General features: G+C 38.8%; 1 protein-coding gene across 1 annotated transcript in view; it reads left to right on the forward strand.

The window, feature by feature from the left end:
* Positions 1 to 20,664, forward strand: part of Spec2 (CDC42 small effector protein Spec2) — a 74,731-nt gene that overhangs the window by 43,299 nt on the left and 10,768 nt on the right. The window contains exon 2 of the mRNA XM_071690822.1: positions 7,762 to 7,883. The gene's annotated coding sequence lies outside the window, so the exon portion shown is untranslated. The remainder of the gene's footprint in view (positions 1 to 7,761; positions 7,884 to 20,664) is intronic.

Below are 20,664 nucleotides of genomic sequence, written 5' to 3' on the forward strand. Positions count from 1 at the left end.
GATATATATATATATATATATATATATATATATATATATATATATATATATATATCGTTTATGAGATGGCCTTGTTTAGGGCCTCAGCTGTTCGTGCTGTCTCATTTAACATAAAAAGATAAAAGGTAACAGACATAGTACCTGAAGTATGACGGATAATTTGCAAGAAAAGATTAAAAGTTATAATATTTCCTACAGCAGAAAAGAAAGAAACAGAAGAGATGTAATAAACCTTCAAACTTCAAAACGAATTCAGCTACCTCGACTTTGAACAGTTCTGTGACACTTACAGAAACAGCCACTAGAAAAGAGTTAAAACATATATGTACAGATTTATGATTATATAAAAAGCGTAGAGATGAAACTGTGAATGCTGGCAGTAGACAAAAATAAAAAGTTACATGACAAAGATTCCTTTACTACACAAATATTTACAATTATTAGAAATACATAATTGCAGACCAAAGACAAACACTTCTTCCATCATATAGTATCACTGTTCCATTATCAAAGCCAATGCCATTTTTTTTTTCGAGTATATATTACATGAGTGCGAGACAAACACATGAAACCTGTGATGCATCTTGTGTTTGAGGTCATTTTGAATAATATCAGTTCAATAATGGAGGGAAAAAGAGGAAGATCTTTGTACTGTCATAGAATAACCCATTACGACATGAGTGTACCATTGTCTCATGACAGTGTTGCCGCCCCTATGTTAATGTGAATATGATTAGCATATTAAATTCTTTTAGAATGCTCTAGTGATTAGAATTGTAGGTAACGTATACTCTGTTCGCGAATGCGTTGCACGAAAATTTAAAAGTTATTTTCGCATCTACCTTTTGTGATGAGTCTTATATATCACAATAATTTGCTTATTGATACACTATCGCAGATAAATTGTTTATAAACACTTTCTCATTATAGTCTACCTACATTGTTAAAACTATCGCAGATAAATTGTTTATATACACTTTCTCATTATAGTCTACCTACATCGTTAAAATGCTGAAAAAGATTTTTAGTGATTGGTGTCTGAACATGCAGGAGGATGAAAGGCGTGGACGGGATAGGATGAACTGGAAGGATGTGGTATACAGGGGTCGACGTGTTGTCAGTGAACTGAACCAGGGCATGTGAAGCAGCCAGGGAAACCACGGAAAGGTCTATAGGTTCTGGATGTGGATAGGGAGCTGTGGTTTCGGTGTATATTACACATGACAGCTGGAGAATGAACGAATGTGGCCTTTCTTCATCTGTTCCTGCTTGTGGCGCTCCCTCCCTAAAGCGGGAAACGGTGATCAAGCATGAGTTTATATATATATATATATATATATATATATATATATATATATATATATATATATATATATATATGTCATTGGTTTATATCTGGCTGAACCCAACAACCTAGAGCGGTGGAGCAATAAAAGGAGTTTATCCTTTAATCTCGTTAATCCCTTAAGCACAGCGGTACGACCCTTGAACTGGCCAGTACGACCTGTAGGAATAATGACCTTAAGCTTTAGGTCAAAGACCAGGCCATCATATATACCTAAGGGTCATGCAAAGCATGTTCAAGAGGTCACAGGAGAGTTAGGGGGGAGAAAATAAAGGCGGGAGGGGAAGGGAATCATAAGAGATTAAACCTAGGCTGGTGTACCATTATGATCCTAATGTGTTAATCCTAGCCTGGCGTCCATTATGATGCTCATCTCATGTTGTTGTGGAGAATTCAATCCTTACTATTCGCGGGGAAGCAGTTAGTTGAATTTACTTTTTTTAAAAAAATAACTTTCACGTGTGATGAAAAGTTTAAGTGATTACTGGGGAAGAGTTTGGCTAGGCAGTGGCAGACATGCACGAATGATATTGTGTATAATAAACATCAATTAATATTTGGTCAGTAAAGCCCCATTTAGCTAAACATAATTAAGAAATATGATGGTGTTTGTGAGAGTGTGTGAAGCCCATCATTCTTCGAGGACATAACTTGTTTGCTAATGGTTCACTTGCTGAGGAAAAGAGGTAGTTAGGGTGAGAGGGAGAGGTGGGAGCCTATAAACCCACGAGCGTTGGCGACAGCCAGTCAACCCTTCTCACTCTCCTCACCCTCCCTCCCTCACTCTCTCCCTCTCCCTCACTCTCTCCCTCAGCCCATCTTCCAATATTGGCCACATTTTGTATTCCACACACACTCGTGTGGTTGAAGCTGAGGGATCACACTTTCTGACGCGGTTAAATTGGAGGGAAGGTTTACTTCACTCCAAAGCCAGTGTAGAAATACGTTGGCCGAAGGCCTTAAATATTCTTGGGTGAATTGAGACATCGCTGTAGCCTAGTACGTGGAATTTGTGTCTGCGCTCTGTTTTAAGGCTCATAAAGAAGGAAGATATACATTTAATGCCATAAAATATATGAAAAGGGAGGTTACCAGAATGGAATAATCATAAGCAAACTCGTAGACAAGTCTGTGTTCTAAAGTAGCCTTAAAGAATTATGGTGGCTGCCACATAACATTATTGGGAAAATCAAGAAAAGGAAAAATAATTGAGGATTTAAGTTTTATGGGTTCTTGAGCTATTGTGTAAAAGTTATGCTAGGAAAGTGTCTCTCTTTTGGGGGGGACCACAAAGATTGTTACAATCTTTTTAACCCCAAGGACACAATTTGATTCTTGAGCACAATGGTATACCTCAAAACCTCTCATAAAATCAGGTCAAAAGCTAAGTCATCATACCCATGGAGAGGGATCGAACCATTGTGTTCAAGATGTCCAGCAACACTGGTTCTTCCTCTTAAAGCAGTACTACAGACAGGATACATGTGGGAGAAGGGTTAGGCCTTTGCATCTACCCACGTCTGTTGCTTCTGTTTCCCCCCTGACATTACTCCCTCGACAATGAAGGTTGCAAATACACTAGAGAGAGAAAAAAAAAGCTGAATTTGTGGAACTTATAACAGATCTTTAATTTAAAAAGATTCCGGGTCATCACATGGAATACTATTAATGGATTGGATGACTCATGTTTGGCAACAGTCGTTTCTGGTTTCCCGTCGAATGAAAGGTAAACTGATACTCAATTTGCATACAGTTGTAGCGTCCCCCCTTTACCGTGTAGGCTTTTGTCGTGAAAATAATAATTTACAACTGTAATAATTCTCAGGTTATTCAAAACTGTCATTCTCAGAAGTGTCATTATTAATTCTACCGTTTTTCCAGACTTGTAAGGAATTTTGAGAAATTCAAGCAATAGAAATTCTTTTTTTATTGATCTTGTCACTTATCTATAGTCACACTTAGTCAATGTTTAGATCTGTATAGCTGTGGACTGTGGACCACTGCAGCCCCCCAAAAAAAAAATTATAAACAAAATGAATGTGGTGTATGCCTGCCACCCCATCTCATAATAAATTCAACTTAATATCTAGTCCAACAGACAAGAAGGGTTTGACACCTTAAATCTTCATTTTGTAAATCAAACCATCTCAAACTAAGCATATTGGACCATCCTCCAATTTAATGTATTTCTGATCATTTCTAAACCTTAAATGGGAATGTGGTGGTGATGAAATGTGATATGAGTCATGTCTCAGTGTCATGTAGAACATGGAAGTACAGTTGGCCTTGCAAGATTAAATCACTTTGTAGATTAGACTTGATAAACAAGTTATGCCAGAGACACACTGGCTACCTGCAAGCCTAAATTTTGGTTAGATGAACTACCATTAATTCTGTGTATATTGGAAGTTGATTGGCAGCTAAATACCCGGCTAATATTATGTGATTAGTTATTAAGTAGACGAAATGGTGTGTTTCAGTCTATAAACAGACTCCTCCATCACTACTGGATGCAGATGCATGTCTTTCTGTTGTGTATTAACATAGTTTTACCTCGGTGTCTGCAACACATACTTCCCTTCAGTCTCTGAAATACATATTTTTCTTTGATATCAGGCAGTCAAAAAACTCGTACGTCCACCACTACATTTCTCTCTCTCTCTCTCTCTCTCTCTCTCTCTCTCTCTCTCTCTCTCTCTCTCTCTCTCTCTCTCTCTCTCTCTCTCTCTCTCTCTCTCTCTCTCTCTCTCTCTCTCTCTCTCTCTCTCTCTCTCTCTCTCTCTCTCTCTCTCTCTCTCTCTCTCTCTCTCTTATGATTGAATAAATCTGCTGTATGTAACTCGAGCCTCCCATCCCGCCACCATTACCTCACAGGCTATGTGCACGTGTGTGTGTGTGTGTGTGTGTGTGTGTGTGTGTGTACTACAGGAACCCAATGAAGTCATGGAAAATACGAGGTTGTGTAGAGGGGAGGAATTTTGTATTTTCTCTCCACTTTGTACATACATGAGGGGTTCCCTTTCACACACCATTTTATATATATATATATATATATATATATATATATATATATGTATAAACGGAGATGGTTTTATTCTGTATGGCCTCATCTCACTTTTTTAAGTTTATAGTAAAAACTTTTGTACAAAGTTTTCCCGATGTGTGCATATAATTTTAAGTATTTTTCGTGTATTTATGTTTCATTGAGTATTTATTTTTATATATATCCGTGTGATTGTATTTTGTGTTTGTGTTTATTCATTTGTACACTTGTACACAACGTACATATGTAGGGGGAGGCGACAGCTTCGCCATCTATTAATCAGATGAAGAACTTGACCAGGAGAGTTGTAAGGTATCGCCAGACAAAGAATTACACTGTAAGGGCGAGTATTCTACCCTCATAGTACAAAACCCTTGAGCCCTGTACTCATTATGGAGTAGCCAAGTTATTTAAAGTCGGTGTAAATCTCTCTGAAGCTCTTTTGATGAAAGAGAGATATATGTCTATCATTGTTACAAGAGATAGGTGATATTTGATGAGATGATGATGGGAATACAGGAGTTATTAGAGGAGAAGCAGTGAGTGGGTCGTACGTCTGGCAGCGGGGTGTGTGAGTCTGTGGCGTGTTGGTCGATTCCCCAAACTTCAGTTCAGATGAATGAAGGACGTGGGCTGCTAGTAGAATGGTGTTGCCACCTTTAGTGTGACATAAGCCATTTACTAATTCATTAATGTTTACTTCTAGAGCTAGCTTATTTCTCCACGGAGGAAAAAGCCCGATAGATTTGGAATAGGTATCTAAGGAGAATGGGTATTTTTGATGAAATAGATATACACATATTTGCATGACCGTATGCATGATGTGGTAACATTCAATGGACCCAAGTGTTTCATTAATATGCACCACTACGAAAATTAATTCAACTTTTTGACACAGTTATCCCATCACTGACCTGCATATCAATAAGCTCCACTACATACTAGGAATTTTTGGCATGGGAATATGTACTATTTGGGATGCATTGGCATTATCATGTTTTGATCAGTGTATACAATAGGTCATTCTTTAAATATATATATATATATATATATATATATATATATATATATATATATATATATATATATATATATATATATATATATATGTTTGTCTGTCTATACACCTTTTGTGTGTGTGTGTGTGTGAGTGAGTGTGTACGTGTGTGTGTGTTGTGTGGGTGTGTGCGCGCGCGCATTCCGGTTATTTTTTTTTATTCCAGTGCGTGGGTGGAATGCATGGGAGCGTGTGTGTGTGAGAGAGAGCGAGCGAGAGAGAGCGAGAGAGAGAGAGAGAGAGAGAGAGAGAGAGAGAGAGAGAGAGAGAGAGAGAGAGAGAGAGAGAGAGAGAGAGAGAGAGAGTTTATTTCTCTGTACATTTGGGGAGTTCGTGTGTATGTGTGTCTGTCTGTCTGTGTTTGCATATATACATGTGTTTGTCAACATGTCTTTGCGCGAGGTCGAATGTAATTTACGAAATAAGTCTTATAAAAATTCAGCCATGGCTATTCAAATAGAATTTATTATCCGTTGTTTAGACATTTCTCCCGGGGCCACTGTGTTATCTAACGTAGACTTATAAACTTAACGACAAAAAAGAAAAAAGACGAAGATAGATAACTTTCTTGCGTGATATCTCGGTATGTTATCATAAAAGATAAAAATAGATAAGTGCAAGCTCATGTGACCCCGTGTACCGCGAGATGGGTCCAGAAATGCGGGTTGGCTGGGGCCCAGGGAGGTGTTTGGCCATTATCTCAGTGGAGAATATTAATCTGTCTCAAACCTCATATACTGTCAGTGATTCCAGTGGGTTGCTTAACAAGGTCATGACGAAGTCGGTCATAATTGCGATAAGAAGAAACTGTATATATATATATATATATATATATATATATATATATATATATATATATATATATATATATATATATATATATATATGTGTGTGTGTGTGTGTGTCAGTATATCAACTGACTTATATTTCTCTCTTGTGTCTCCCCTGATGATGTGATTATTATACGAAAGTGCACTTGGGAACTTGTGTTTCATATTCCCTGTGGACTCATAGGAATATATATATATATATATATATATATATATATATATATATATATATATATATATATATATATATATATATATAGGCTACAAGAGCCTTTAGAAAGAGTTCAGAGCTCCTAAGCGACCTTATAACTTATGCAAATTAGTCCATACTACTTATCTCTCCTTTTTTTTCTCATCTTGGTTACATCCACAAACATTTAGACACCCCAATCTGAGCCTTCGAGGAGGATGAGCACTCCTCGCGTGACTCCTTCTTCTGTTTCCCATTTTAGAAAGTTAGAATACAAGGAGGGGAGGGTTTCTATCCCCCCCTGCTCCCGTCCCCTTTAGTCGCCTTCTACGACACGCAGGGAATGTGTGGGAAGTATTCTTTCTCCCCTATCTCCACGGATATATATATATATATATATATATATATATATATATATATATATATATATATATATATATATATATATATATATATTCCATGACATTAAACGTACCCGGATGGCAATATTTCTTACATAATCCGGTTCGTTGTATAATGAGCATAGTGGAACTTGACCAACAGACTCATTCGTTATATTTCCACCGAATGAAATTTCCTCTCGATAAGCCAGCCATTTCAAATTGTTTGGACACGCCCGGCGCCCTGGTACCTGCCCACCTGGTAGTTTACAATTGGGACAGGTTGTTATGTAAAGGGGGGTTAGGGGGGGACGCCAGCAGCGGCCCCCCAGCCCCCTACCCTAAACGCATAGGTTGTAGGGGAGGGGGTGGGGGAAATGAAGGGTTGGTTGGGGTTGCCCACTATTACCTTTCCGCGTAGCCTGCATGATGGTCGATAATACCTGGCACAGAAGGTGTGGTTAGGAGAGAGAGAGAGAGAGAGAGAGAGAGAGAGAGAGAGAGAGAGAGAGAGAGAGAGAGAGAGAGAGGTGTGTGTCTGTATTCCGCTCTGTGTCATTGATTCCTGGAAAAGTATCGTGTTGCGGAAGGGTCGATATATGTGTCTACTGGCTACGTAAGGCGCCACCTGAGAGAGAGAGAGAGAGAGAGAGAGAGAGAGAGAGAGAGAGAGAGAGAGAGAGAGAGAGAGATGGCAGGTTCGCAGGCCACGTCCATTGGTCGTCCAAAATTGGCAATGATTTCCAGAATACATATATATATATATATATATATATATATATATATATATATATATATATATATATGTATATATGAATATATGTTTCTTCTTATATGACTTTACGTGAGGGAAAGTCTAAAGTAAATTATGATTTTTGATGAGATTTCTAACATTTAATGTATGAAATTTTTGCAGGTCTGATTGTGGGCTGCTAAATATCATTGTGGTGGAGGAAGGAGGACGTCTACCAGCATAGAAATTGGCATTTCCAGTTGTATTAGCGGCTACAACAGCAGTAGTAGCTGTATCAGTAATAGGTAGGTGTTAATAAGGTTGTGGTAGAGTGATCATAGTGGAGGGGGTGGTTGTGGTTGTAGTGGTTGATGGAAGAGGAGCGGATGCTGTAGTGGTTGTTGGTAAAAGAAAGGGGATACTGTGGCGGTTGTAGGAAGAGGAGGAAGGGTGTGTGTGTGTGTGTGTGTGTGTGTGTGTGTGTGTGTGTGTGTTGTAGTGGTTATTGAAAATTGGAGCTAGCTGTTCTGCAGAGAAAGGTGTGTCTTCTGCCCCGTTTTAGATTCTTTTTATATAATCATTCTTAACATACATAGTTACACACACACACACACATACACAGACACACACAGACACACACAGAGCCTGCAAACATCTTGTTTCTTGCAAACAATGGACTATAAATATCATTTGGGTGGGTCAGGGTACACAAGGTTAGGTAATTGTCTGTGTGTGGGGGGAAAACCCATGACTGAACCAACGCGTGTACACGCGAGCTCGCCATTTCGTGCCACACACCTATTGATCAAGTATTGATCCACATTTCAGCTCCTTTTAACTTCGTCTGAGTGGGATTTCAGACGCACTTCAGGAGACTAGGTGTGACTATGGCATTAGAGTTATGTGTTGGAGTCATGATCGTATTGATAATGCGAAGAATGATTTACTTATTGGTGAAGTTTTTCGGTTCTATAGATTAGTGAGTGTGCCCAAGCGAGGTAGGGTGCAATAGATAGTAGATAAGTTACACCATGTTCGTAAAGTTGGAACTGTGGCGAAAGGATAGGATAGGATAATGCATTCACCTGACAGTATTTAAAAAAAGAGAATGTATCTACTGTGTTTCTGTAACTGTTCTTTTAAGGAAAAGTCTTCAACAATAGATTGTGTTCAGTCATTGTGTTGCAAGAAGACTTTGAACTGTCTACCTTCCCGCCCATGCCCCTGGTTAGAGCAAGAATCTTTTTACATTTAAGGTTCCTTCTATGTGTCTTGTCCTCCTTTTTGTGACTTCATTTGGTATTCATGCGCATGTCAAGTGCCTGGTCAAGGGTGTTCCATGGTTCAATTGTGCCCTCTGCAGTGTGAACATATTATTTTCTATATATTAGATGGGACAGACATCATCTGTCGCTTTACTTTTCCTTCACTTTTCCTTTTTTTTGACGGTACTGTACCTGTCTTTCCCGTGGATAAAGCAACTCTTATTTGGTCCCCTTTTTCTCCTTTAACTTCACCTTGGATGAATGTAATATTCTTTCTTCACCCCTTTGATGCTCCTCTTACCAATCATATACCTCTTCCTGTAACCTATTTTCAAACGTCATTCAGTTCTTGAGATGCAAAGGAAGCACTTTTATGAAACATAATTTTCAGACTATCTTAACTCAACATATGTCTGGCTCCCAACGGCCGAAGACAACATACAGGCAGAGATATCCTCCTCCTTCGATGTCTGCCATACCCCACATTAGACACACGAGACTTCCTATTCTCTTACTCAGCCAACTTGCCTTCCAACATTCCCAGCAGTAAGTTACGAGAAGGCTGAGTTCATTAAGGACGTTAGCTGACACATAGCCACGGTTCTCCTATGTCAGAGAGAGTCGCTGGCGAGGGCCAGATGACGTAAGCCATGGCACAATACAGATATATGATCAGTGTCTGATGTGGATGACAAGGGGTTAATGCAACCACATTATCTCCATTGTCATACAAGAGACGTAGTCTGTATTGTGTCTCTCCTCTGTCGTCACATCTCTTGTGTTCCCTTTTGAGTTATTCTGTGGCTCATCACTTGTCTAGCTAGCATCTTAACGTTAGTCTGTGAACACAGTATGCTGTAGCGAGTTGGCTGGGTTTTTTCCCCTCGCCTCCATTATTAATCACAGAGCAGCCAAATCTCCAACCGTAGATTCAGTGGCTCATATGACAGTTGTGATGCACTTAAAAAAGATGTTGTGTCTTACAATTGACTCAGTTTGTGAGGAAAAGATTGGTCGTAGGTTCTGCCTCCTCTCTCTCCCTAATACGTTCTTGCTTTTGACATTTCAGTATCCATCCGTTGGTATACAATCCATCTTCCATATGTATGTGTTTTCAAACTTGTTCTCTGTGTCCAGTTTTGGTTTAATTAAGCCTGTGAGCTTATCTGCCCTTATTTCTGGCACAGAAACCAGACGAACCATCTTACAGACCCTTTGTATCTTTGAGAAGATAATATATGGGTGAAGAGATCTTGGTAGAGTGTTATCATGTTTATGATAATGGAGAGTGTCTGCATGGACTTAAGCCTCCAACCGAGAGATCCTACCCCTTAAAATAGTTGTTGGGAGCCTTCAAGACTTGCGTCTATGATTCCTACCACCCAGACAACAACCATCTCAGTATAGATGCTACTGTATCTAGGGCACGAACCCCCTTCTCAGATGACGCCTCCAAAGCCCTGTTTGATAAGACTTGTTTTTGCGATGCAGTGATGTCCATGTTTGCTTCGTCAACATGGGTGCTTGTGTAGATTTTTTCCCAGCAGCGCTCTTGAGACATATAAAAACAAAGCTTGGTAATACACTCTCTTCCTGGATACGAAGTGCATGTCAAATTGTCTGAGACAGGGTGAGGGAACCTCTGTACCCATGGAGTCGAAAGGAATTTCTCCTGTTTTTTCTCTATTTCTAAATAGTTTCAAATTATTCATAAGTGCTGGAAATGTAGAACAGATTTTGATGTAAAATCTTTCAATATTTGAGGTTGTGTTTTATTTGGTCTTCTGTCAGCATTGCTCCACTTTCCTTATACCTAAAATCTTTCTGCGTTTTGTCTGAAGAAAGTTACACTAGGAGTTTTAGTTCCCATGTGTGTGGGATGTTATTTGATATCCCTCTTACCCAGGTTGAAGAGCGAGTTTATGAGAGACTTGGCCCCCCTCTCATGTCTGCCACCAAAACCTTCGATAGGTTCTTGTGTAGACGAGACGAGCTCGCTGCTCCTTTTACTCTCTATCAACGTCAAAGCCCAACCATTTATTCCTGAAGTATAGTTGTGTCGTACTTTTAACTTTTCCCCCCCACCGTATATCTTGAGCAACGACTTGCAAGTAGATGTGTTGTATAAGTAAGAAGTTCTGCTGGAGTATAAACGTACGAAAATGTTTTCCTTGCTCTACTTTTTTTGGAAGACATTTCAGGAGGCATAAATATTGATCCTTCCCACATGCGACCTATATATCAGCTTAAGACCACTTTGACCTCACTTATGAAATAGTCCAGGCTTACTTCATAGACGAAGAGGGAAGGGGAGTGAAACTCGAAGGCATCTTTCCCCAACATACGAGCGAAAGCCGTGAATAATAGTTTTAAAGTCTTAAGAAACCAATAACAGCAGAGGTTTCTTAGCACGGTGCGTTATTCACTATGATTAACCCATTTTAATATAAGGGTCAGAATTGCGTACTCCTGAGGCTCGATGTCTCGTGTGTCATGATTAATTTAGGTCTTTTGCGCAGCCCGCTGATGGCTGAAGCCAAAACCACTTTTGTGGATGATCTTTTTAAGAGTAATATGAAGGTTGCTTTACGAGAGCCAGATGCCTGGGGAGGGCCGTGCCTGGCGTGGAGGTCCCACGACGGAAGCTCTGATGATCTTTCATTTCCGGTCACAAACTTTACCCAAAGTTTGTTGCTTCACGTCAGAGTTTGTGAGATGACCCACCCCAGCCGTGCTCAAGGTATGTTGAAACATGAGGCCATGTCTCAAAGCAACTTTGTAAAAGACTTGCTTCACAGATTTAGGGGGCCAGACTTTGGTCTCTCTCTCTTGATGGGTTGAGTGATGGCTACTTGAGCTTGAAACTCCAGGGTTGAAAATGGAGTTTATTTTTCAACGTTGTAGAAATATATCCCGAGGTTATAAACAGTTGTTATATTTGTGGCTGGTTATTCTGTCTTTAGGTCTATCAGTTGCCAGGGTCCCTATAACCATTTGCATTGAGATATAACCACAAATTAAAAAAGATTTAGAGTGCTCAAAATCATTTTAAAACCATACGCTTTCCCTCTGTATATAAGGCCCTTGGGTAGTTAGATTTAGACCAGCTTTTTAAAAGGTAAGGAAAAAAATAGATACTCATTGATCCTCATCTTAGATTTCAAGTGGTATTCATAATTGTCGACAAAGAATCTAATATGGTTTTGTATTCGACAGCCAGAGCTTATCTCAATGACAAAAGCAGTGAAATGATCCAGCTTTTGTGAAGATGAAAAAGAAGAAACCCTCTTTTGTGCATTCTTGGCGCACCATCAGACGCGACTGCGTTTATGTACACGATTTCCTTTGCTTTTGAATAATGTCTCCCTCTTTAAGTAAGTGTTAAGGTCATGCCATCTCGCTTGGACCTTGGGGTCTGTGTATGTATGCAAATCCCTCGAATTTTGAGGGTATAGCAGTAGTTTTAATAGGGTAGTCGTGGAGGTGTCTTTGAAATCCGTCTGTCTGCTGGGAAGGTTAACCAAAGTGAAATAATAGTCGACTGGTTGAGGTCTGTGGCCAGTTTTGTAATCCATTATTGCGAAAGACTTGCTTAGATTTACGATCTCATTAGTAGCCACACACACCCTCTTGTTAGTACTGCTTGGTGTTTTCAGTCAGCGACAGCTCTTCAAAGACTCTTCTGTCTTGTATCTTCACTAGGTTTCATCTCAGCGAAAGTAGTTGGCTATGTAAATGTCATTCAATATCAGACTTCGCACTTCTGGCTTATTTTTCGTTTGCAAATAAGAGACGAAGGTGAAAGTTTTAAATTATTGACTTTTAAAAGTATATTCGTGTATTTATCTCGTCGTCGTTTTCGCCCCCCTCCCAAACTTTTATTTGTACGAGTTATGTTCCACGGCTGGTTCTAAATCTGGCATCTCACTAGCTGACTATTGACCTTTAAGAGAACAAAAATATGACAGGTTTTATACAGGTCCCAGGAGAGGGATTGACTGACACCATCTCCCCAACGAGAACCAGCGCCACGCACACCTCTCTGCTCCTCCTGTCTGTCTCTCTCATACAACACCACACAGTTCTGTTATTTCATTATAAAGCTTAATAACTCTCCTTCATGATGAATCAGCCATGAATGAATAATGCTTGGAGGAAGAATGATTACCATTGAGCAAGACTTGGCCCCCCTAAAAGATCCTTGTAGACATCAGATGTTATCTGTACCAATAGTTCCTTTGTTATGTATGTATATGAGTCGTTAGTTGCACTGTAGAAAGTTTGACATTCAATAAAAAGATTAATAATTCATCGGAAGAGTAAAAGGGGTTTAGGCTTTGATAAAGGCATTAGGATCACTGGCCTAATGTAGGCTTGGTTTTCTAAACGGGAAAAAGCATTTTTTTCTCCCTCTGCAAAGTATTTCACAGAAAAGTATTTGGATTGGGTTCTTCAGTCAGACCCCACATTTTCTCCTTATTCGCTCAGAGAAATGGGGGTAGACCTGCCTACATCTACGCCATTCCTTCATGATATGGTAATACAGAGATGGGGCATTTGATATGGGTGAATATTGATCGCCAGAACGTAGTGATTATTAATGAATTCAACGCTGCATTAAGCAGAGTGTCTGCGGAAGGCCTTGTCGTCATGACTCATATAAAAATCGAAGGAAATACGTCATTCTAAAGTAATCCTTACCCTGTGTGTGTGGGGCAAAATGGACGCTCTCCTTTATCTACTTTATTTTACGACGTGAACTTCAATCACCGAAACAGGAATAGAAGAATAGGAGGGGAAATGATTCATAGTGGCTTAGATATATTGAAATTGGGCCAGCGGTGTTCAAAAGGAGCCATGACAGGCTAGCCTCTTGAATAAAGTATATTATTTCCATCAAAGACCTACCACTCCTGGCGAAGGAGACTATTTCTTATATATATTTATATCTCTTGTTGAGAGAGAGAGAGAGAGAGAGAGAGAGAGAGAGAGAGAGAGAGAGAGAGAGAGAGCTTTATTTCAAGCCCACCCTGTCACTTGGTGACCTGCTAGAGAGAGAGAGAGAGAGAGAGAGAGAGAGAGAGAGAGCTTTATTTCAAGCCCACCCTGTCACTTGGTGACCTGCTAGAGAGAGAGAGAGAGAGAGAGAGAGAGAGAGAGAGAGAGAGAGAGAGAGAGAGAGAGAGCAAGCTTTATTTCAAAGCCCCCCCCCCCCTTGTTAGTCAGTGACCTTGCTGCAGTATTTTAGATATGCCTGGGTTTGGCTTGTTAGACTTTACAGCGGCAGTTAAGGAGGAATTGATTTCTGATGAAAGACCTGCACATTCACCTCATATTTTCCCTCCTACGTGAGGTTTATGCTAATGTGTCTTAAAAGTTTTAGGTTTTCGTGTGTTTGAAGTTTACACATAACGTGACACCATTCTGGTACAGATACACTAGGGGAGTGGATGATTATGGCGCAGTTTACACATAACGTGACACCATTATGGTACAGATACACTAGGGGAGTGGATGATTATGGTGTATATAGTAGGACAGTGAATGATTATGGTGCATATACTAGGATAGTGGATGATTATGGTGCAGATACACTAGGGTAGTGGATGATTATGGTGCATATACGCTAGGGTAGTGGATGATTATGGTGCAGATACCTAGGGTAGTGGATGATTATGGTGCAGATACACTAGGGTAGTGGATGATTATGGTGTAGATACACTAGGGTAGTGGATGATTATGGTGTAGATACACTAGGGTAGTGGATGATTATGGTGCATATACACTAGGGTAGTGGATGATTATGGTGCAGATACACTAGGGTAGTGGATGATTATGGTGTAGATACACTAGGGTAGTGGATGATTATGGTGTAGATACACTAGGGTAGTGGATGATTATGGTGCATATACACTAGGGTAGTGGATGATTATGGTGCATATACAGTAGGGTAGTGGATGATTATGGTGTAGATACACTAGGGTAGTGGATGATTATGGTGTAGATACACTAGGGTAGTGGATGATTAAGGTGTAGATACACTAGGGTAGTGGATGATTATGGTGTAGATACACTAGGGTAGTGGATGATTATGGTGTAGATACACTAGGGTAGTGGATGATTATGGTGTAGATACACTAGGGTAGTGGATGATTATGGTGCATATAGACTAGGATAGTGAATCATTATGGCGCAGTTACACTAGGGTGGTGAATAATATTTGGGCCAAAGACTAAAAGCAAGCAGTGATCATGAGTTCAGAGGGAGCGATGCGCATATTAATTTTTAAGGACAAGTTACATGTCCTTTGCTTGCTCATGTTACGCCTTCCATCATGAGTTGATTTCTAAATTGGGTTTTGAGTTAGCTATTGATAATAACTTTTTTTTTCCTAGTATGGGTTCCAGACTTCGGTTGAGAAAATTATAAATACATATATGTAGAAATTGTATTTTTTTTCTCTATGATTACTTTTGAAGAAGCAAAATTTCAATATATAGGTTTGTAAATATGTGTATATGGATGAGAGGTCTACATTTGCGATGCCCGTGTCTCTTACAACCTTAAAATTTTGTCTTGACTATGTACATAGATTCACATGTTAGATTTGATAGATTTAAATGTTAGATTTGATAGTTATTAGTAGGTGAAAGTGGCTAAGCCAAAACCTTTACTATACATTCAAACATGGGAGGGACAAGGTCTTATACTTACCAAAAATTTGTAGTAACAGGTCGGATCAATTGATATACTTAAAAATTTTTTCCAATATTGTATGAGAGTATTATGAAAGATATTATTTATATCTTGTTTTGAGTGTTATGTGGTAGTTTAGCAGTTGGCTTAGAGTTTTATATTTGCCTCTTGTTTATCACTTCTGCTGTAGTGAGTGTAGCTTCCCATGGCTCATGCAGTTCACAAATTCGTTGTAAGAGTTAACGCTATGGTTCCTGACCCCGTTTTCTACGAAAGCTTTATTAATGCCTATTCCCAACCACCATTAAGTTCCAAGTATAATTACCAGACCTACGGCTCGCTGCTCTTCCCATAGCCACCCCACAGTTTCCAAGAGATGTTTATGTTCATAGTTATATAGAAATGGTTTGTCTTTTTCTCAGGTTTTTGCCTGGTCTATGAACTTAGCTACATCTGTGTTGACTATGTAGATGATTTTCTTGCTCTATTATTTGGATCAGATAATGGTCTCCCCTGATTACATTTTCCCCTTAGAGTTTTCGAGGTATATATTTTCCAAAAGAAGGAACAGAGAAGGGGGCCAGGTGAGGATATTCCCTCAGAGGCCCAGTCCTGTGTTCTTAATGCTACCTTGCTAATGCGGGAAGTGGCGAATAGTTTGAATATATATATATATATATATATATATATATATATATATATATATATATATATATATATATATATATATATATATATGCAATCTTATGTAAACACTCTGTATCGCTGTAATTTCTCATCTAGAATGCATTAATAACATATCCTACGTGTTTTTATCTTAAGAAGAAAGATAAGATAATCTATCTCGTCCTTCTCCGACACGCTTTTTTTTACATCTGTTTTACAGTCTGTTGATATGAATTTTGCAAAAGCGTACAAAATAAGATTTATAGAATAGTTTACACTTTTTTGAAGTACTATATTGCGTGTCTATACAAGCGGAGAGGACCTGTATTTAGTGCCTGTATGGTGTAGTATATCTGTATAGGTGTCAGTTACATAGAAAACTAGGCTTCGATGAAGTCCTTTAACGGGGGAAACTTAGCTTTGTCATGAAGTGCATCTTCAGGGGAAACTTAATCTTCTTATGAGTCGCTTCTGCAGGGGAAACTGGGAATTGGCGCTGAACCACAGTTTCATCTGTTTCACATTTTACAATGAGACGTGATCCTCCAAATTACGCTCCGCCGATCTTATTCCATTCCAGAAACACTACACTATCGTTACAAGCTCACTCATTATCCAAAGCTATTAATGGCGACTGCTTGAAGTAGTGCTTTACTGATTAATGGATTACGTACATAAGAAAAATGGAAGAGTTTACCATCAAGAGCGAAAATGTAAAATATGATAGTTTACAGAAAATGGAAGTACTGCATTTTATTTTATGGTAAACTATAGTAGTTTATGTCCAGCACCATTTTAAGATGAATTTCACCCAATTACACACTATAATACATTTTCAGGTGAATTATACTCTGCCTGTTAATGTTTTATATTCATTTTTATTCAAACGAATAGGGATATATTACCATCAGTTAAGATTGGGGTAAATATTTAGAAACTCACGAATATGGTAACTTGTTTAAAGTCTCACCACTTCGTATAAGTGGGTTTTTATTGTAAACCAATGATCACTGCCGATCTAGTGACATAACACACAATACGTCATGAGAAGTTTAAGAAAGATGAGTGAAAGAAAATATGTAGAAAAAAGAAATACACATGAATTCGTAATGATTAAAGTAAGTGTGACAAATCGAAGCACATAGAAAGAAGACATGAAGGAAGTGAAGGAATTTAAGAAATATTTCCAGATAAACCATTTGGGGGGGGAAAAATCGTTTAGTTTAGTAAGGGGATTTGTAGATAAGACATGATGTAGAGTGTTGGGAAAGTGGACATTTTAAGATAGATGGTTTTATAGATTCGCGGTGTACAACAGGCGTACAAACGGAATACGTGTAACGCGTACAACAGTCATGCAACAGTACAACAGACGTGCAATGCGAGTTCAACTGGCAAGGTGCAACAGGAGTACAACAGACTTGTAGCAGGCGAACCGTTAGCGTGCAACAGGAGTCATGCAATACGCATATGACAAGCGTATATCAAGTGTGCATCAGGTGTATATCAGTCGTACAACAGCTGTACGATAGGATTTGAAAAGGCGTCTGAACACAACAGGAATGAAACAGGCGTACAACGGCACACAACAGGCATGAATCAAGCGTAAACCAGGATCTTTAGCGTTAGGAGATGCACAGTAACGCTTGTTTGAAGCGTATGCGGGCGGAAAACTCATAGAAAACGTGACACAGAGAATCTTTGTCTTAAGAGTACCTAAATCCTCTAGCTCTTGTCTCGCTCTGTAGCTCTACAGTATACCGAACGACGAACATCCGTTTTGTGATCATGTAACGTACTGAAATATGTATGTAATTTACTGGTTGATACCCACTACGCTACCTTGCGAATGCAGGAAACGGCGATCGAATATTACGGGGGGGGTACGCTATGGTCTGTTTCTAAAGACTATATATATGCTCTCAGTACGCATATATATCCCTTGATTTAATGCCTATATATATATATATATATATATATATATATATATATATATATATAGAGAGAGAGAGAGAGAGAGAGAGAGAGAGAGAGAGAGAGAGAGAGAGAGAGAGAGAGAGAGTTAAGCTGTGGGGGGAGACTTTCGTCTTGTACCGGATGTGACGTCCTAGTTTTGATGATAAGTCAGGTAATTCTTGTTTCCGTTCTTGCCTTTTAATCGCATCCTACAGTAAGACTTGAAAGCTCTTGAGATCAATCACATCCATCATTCCCCATAACTTGCAATTAATTGATTACTCCAAATTAACTGGACTGATTACAGGCATCGCTGGGATGACACATTTTTTTTATTTACAAACACATTGTATGGCAACACTCAGAAATGGCGTGCAACGTTTTTTGTTTAATCTACGAGTTTCTTGCGAATAAACTGTATATTAGACAAAAAATCCGTTACTTAGCATTACCAAAGGTGATCATATTATTTTTTTTTCTTTGTTCTGTTGCTCAGTATGTCCTATAGTTCCCTCATTACGAGGAAATAGATGAGGAAATGACTTCATTCATTCGCTCACATCCACACCCCAAGCTTTCATGTACAATGCACTTTCAACCACAAGCCACCCCCTAGCCACACAGCCAGGCCCTACAGACCTTTCTCTGGTTTACCCCCGTGGGTTATATATGTCCTAAGTCACCCCAGTGACACACGTCGGCCCCCATATATCAATTATTTAGTTTATGATTATCTTTAGTGCTGTTATACATCGTTTTCTAATTATACACAATTGCCTGACTGAAATGACCTGCTTGGTTAGGAGTTTGTTTGAATGAGTAGCAGGTGATTTAGTTAGGAGTTTGTTTGAGTAGAAGGTGATTTAGTTAGGAGTGTGTTTAAACGAGCAGGTGAATTATGTATATAGGCACCACACAAAACACGAGGAGTGTAAGGTTCCCTCCCTCTATCTACATATAGGTAATAACACACATATACAACTTTTAATATTAAGATTTTATGGAAGAGAACCACACGCACTTAATGGAAAAGATAATTTAGAATGATTCAAACATCATTAGAGGTATTAGAAGTTTTTTGAGAAAATAGCAGTGTCGTATTAGAATGATTCAAACATTGTTTGAGGCATTAGAAAGCTTGAGAAAATAGCAATGTCACTGTAATTTTCGCGAGTTTTTAGTGAAAGAAGTGGAGAAGGGGTACCAGGTGTGTGAGAAGTGATGGTAGGGGGGAAAAAATTCAAGGGAAGATACAAGAAGAACTAGAGATAAACTGTATTGACCAAATACAAGAAGGTTAGGAATATAGAATAATTGATATATTACGATAGATATGTTATAAAGGTATGATCATGACAATATAATGTGATTTCATCAAACTGTTTGGAAAATTTAAATGGCCAGAGTTATTTAGAAGCGCGTAATTTGGGAGAAAGTGTCAGGTTTTAAAATGGACTTTCCAAAGAGGATCCAGAACTCTTATACTTAAGGAATGGGGATGAGATCGGCTTCCTTTGGAAGCATCGAAGGCAAAATACAGGATCTAAGAAGGTTTATGAAGATAAGTGGCATTTAGTCTGCAAATGCAGATGTTTGGATCTCATTCAAAGTATTTTGTACCAAGAAACTGGAATGATAGATGTATAAATGAGAGAGGAGAGGGATACTGCTTAAAATACAGATATCTTTGTCGATAATGAGTTTCATTTTCAAGTTGCTGATACAGTTAGTAAGATTGCAGACGGGTGTTTTCTACAGAAAGAACTATTCAAATCTTAGGCAGAGTAGACTTGAAGGAGGGGCTCATACCTTATGATTCTCCTGGACTTTGGCATTTTGAGAGTAACGCCTAGCATTTGAGAGTAATGCCTAGCATTCGAGAGTAACGCCTAGCATTGAGAGTGCTACTCTATATCTTGAGCAACATGAATAATTTATTTGAAATACTCTGGGGTCAAACTTTGCATTTGAAGATGTTGTTTGAATTCGTACATGCAACATAAGAAGCTTTCGTGTTTTGAATTACCAGTGAAGGTAAACTTTAAGCAAATGTTAAAGTAATAGATCACCAGACCTGGTTATTTATTTGGTTATTTGTTATTTGGTGAAAGATAAAGATAAATGGAGCCAGCTGAGGCGTTGTTAAACTTGTGAAAGCGAATTGTCATTCCTCTCTCGGTCAATGTCCAAAATTTGTCTTCATCTACCTATACAAGCCCCAGCAATATAATCACGATATATATATATATATATATATCATTTATATTAGAATCTGCTTCAGCAGTTGGTGTCTACCTTCGAGGAAATAGACAGCGCTGGTTGCCTACAGGCCTTACACAGCGATTCAGAAATAATACTCGAATTATCACTTAAGGGCGGAGAAATCTTCAAGGTCCTTAAGATATATGAATTTAGGACTTTAATTAAGGATTAATTACATGGTCTAATTCGAGGTAATTGGACAATATTCGGTTAGAAAACACAACAAGACTGACGTTCGAAA

The sequence above is a fragment of the Panulirus ornatus genome, chromosome 49 (genome assembly GCF_036320965.1).
Source record: "Panulirus ornatus isolate Po-2019 chromosome 49, ASM3632096v1, whole genome shotgun sequence".
Classification (NCBI taxonomy): Eukaryota; Metazoa; Arthropoda; class Malacostraca; order Decapoda; family Palinuridae; genus Panulirus; species Panulirus ornatus.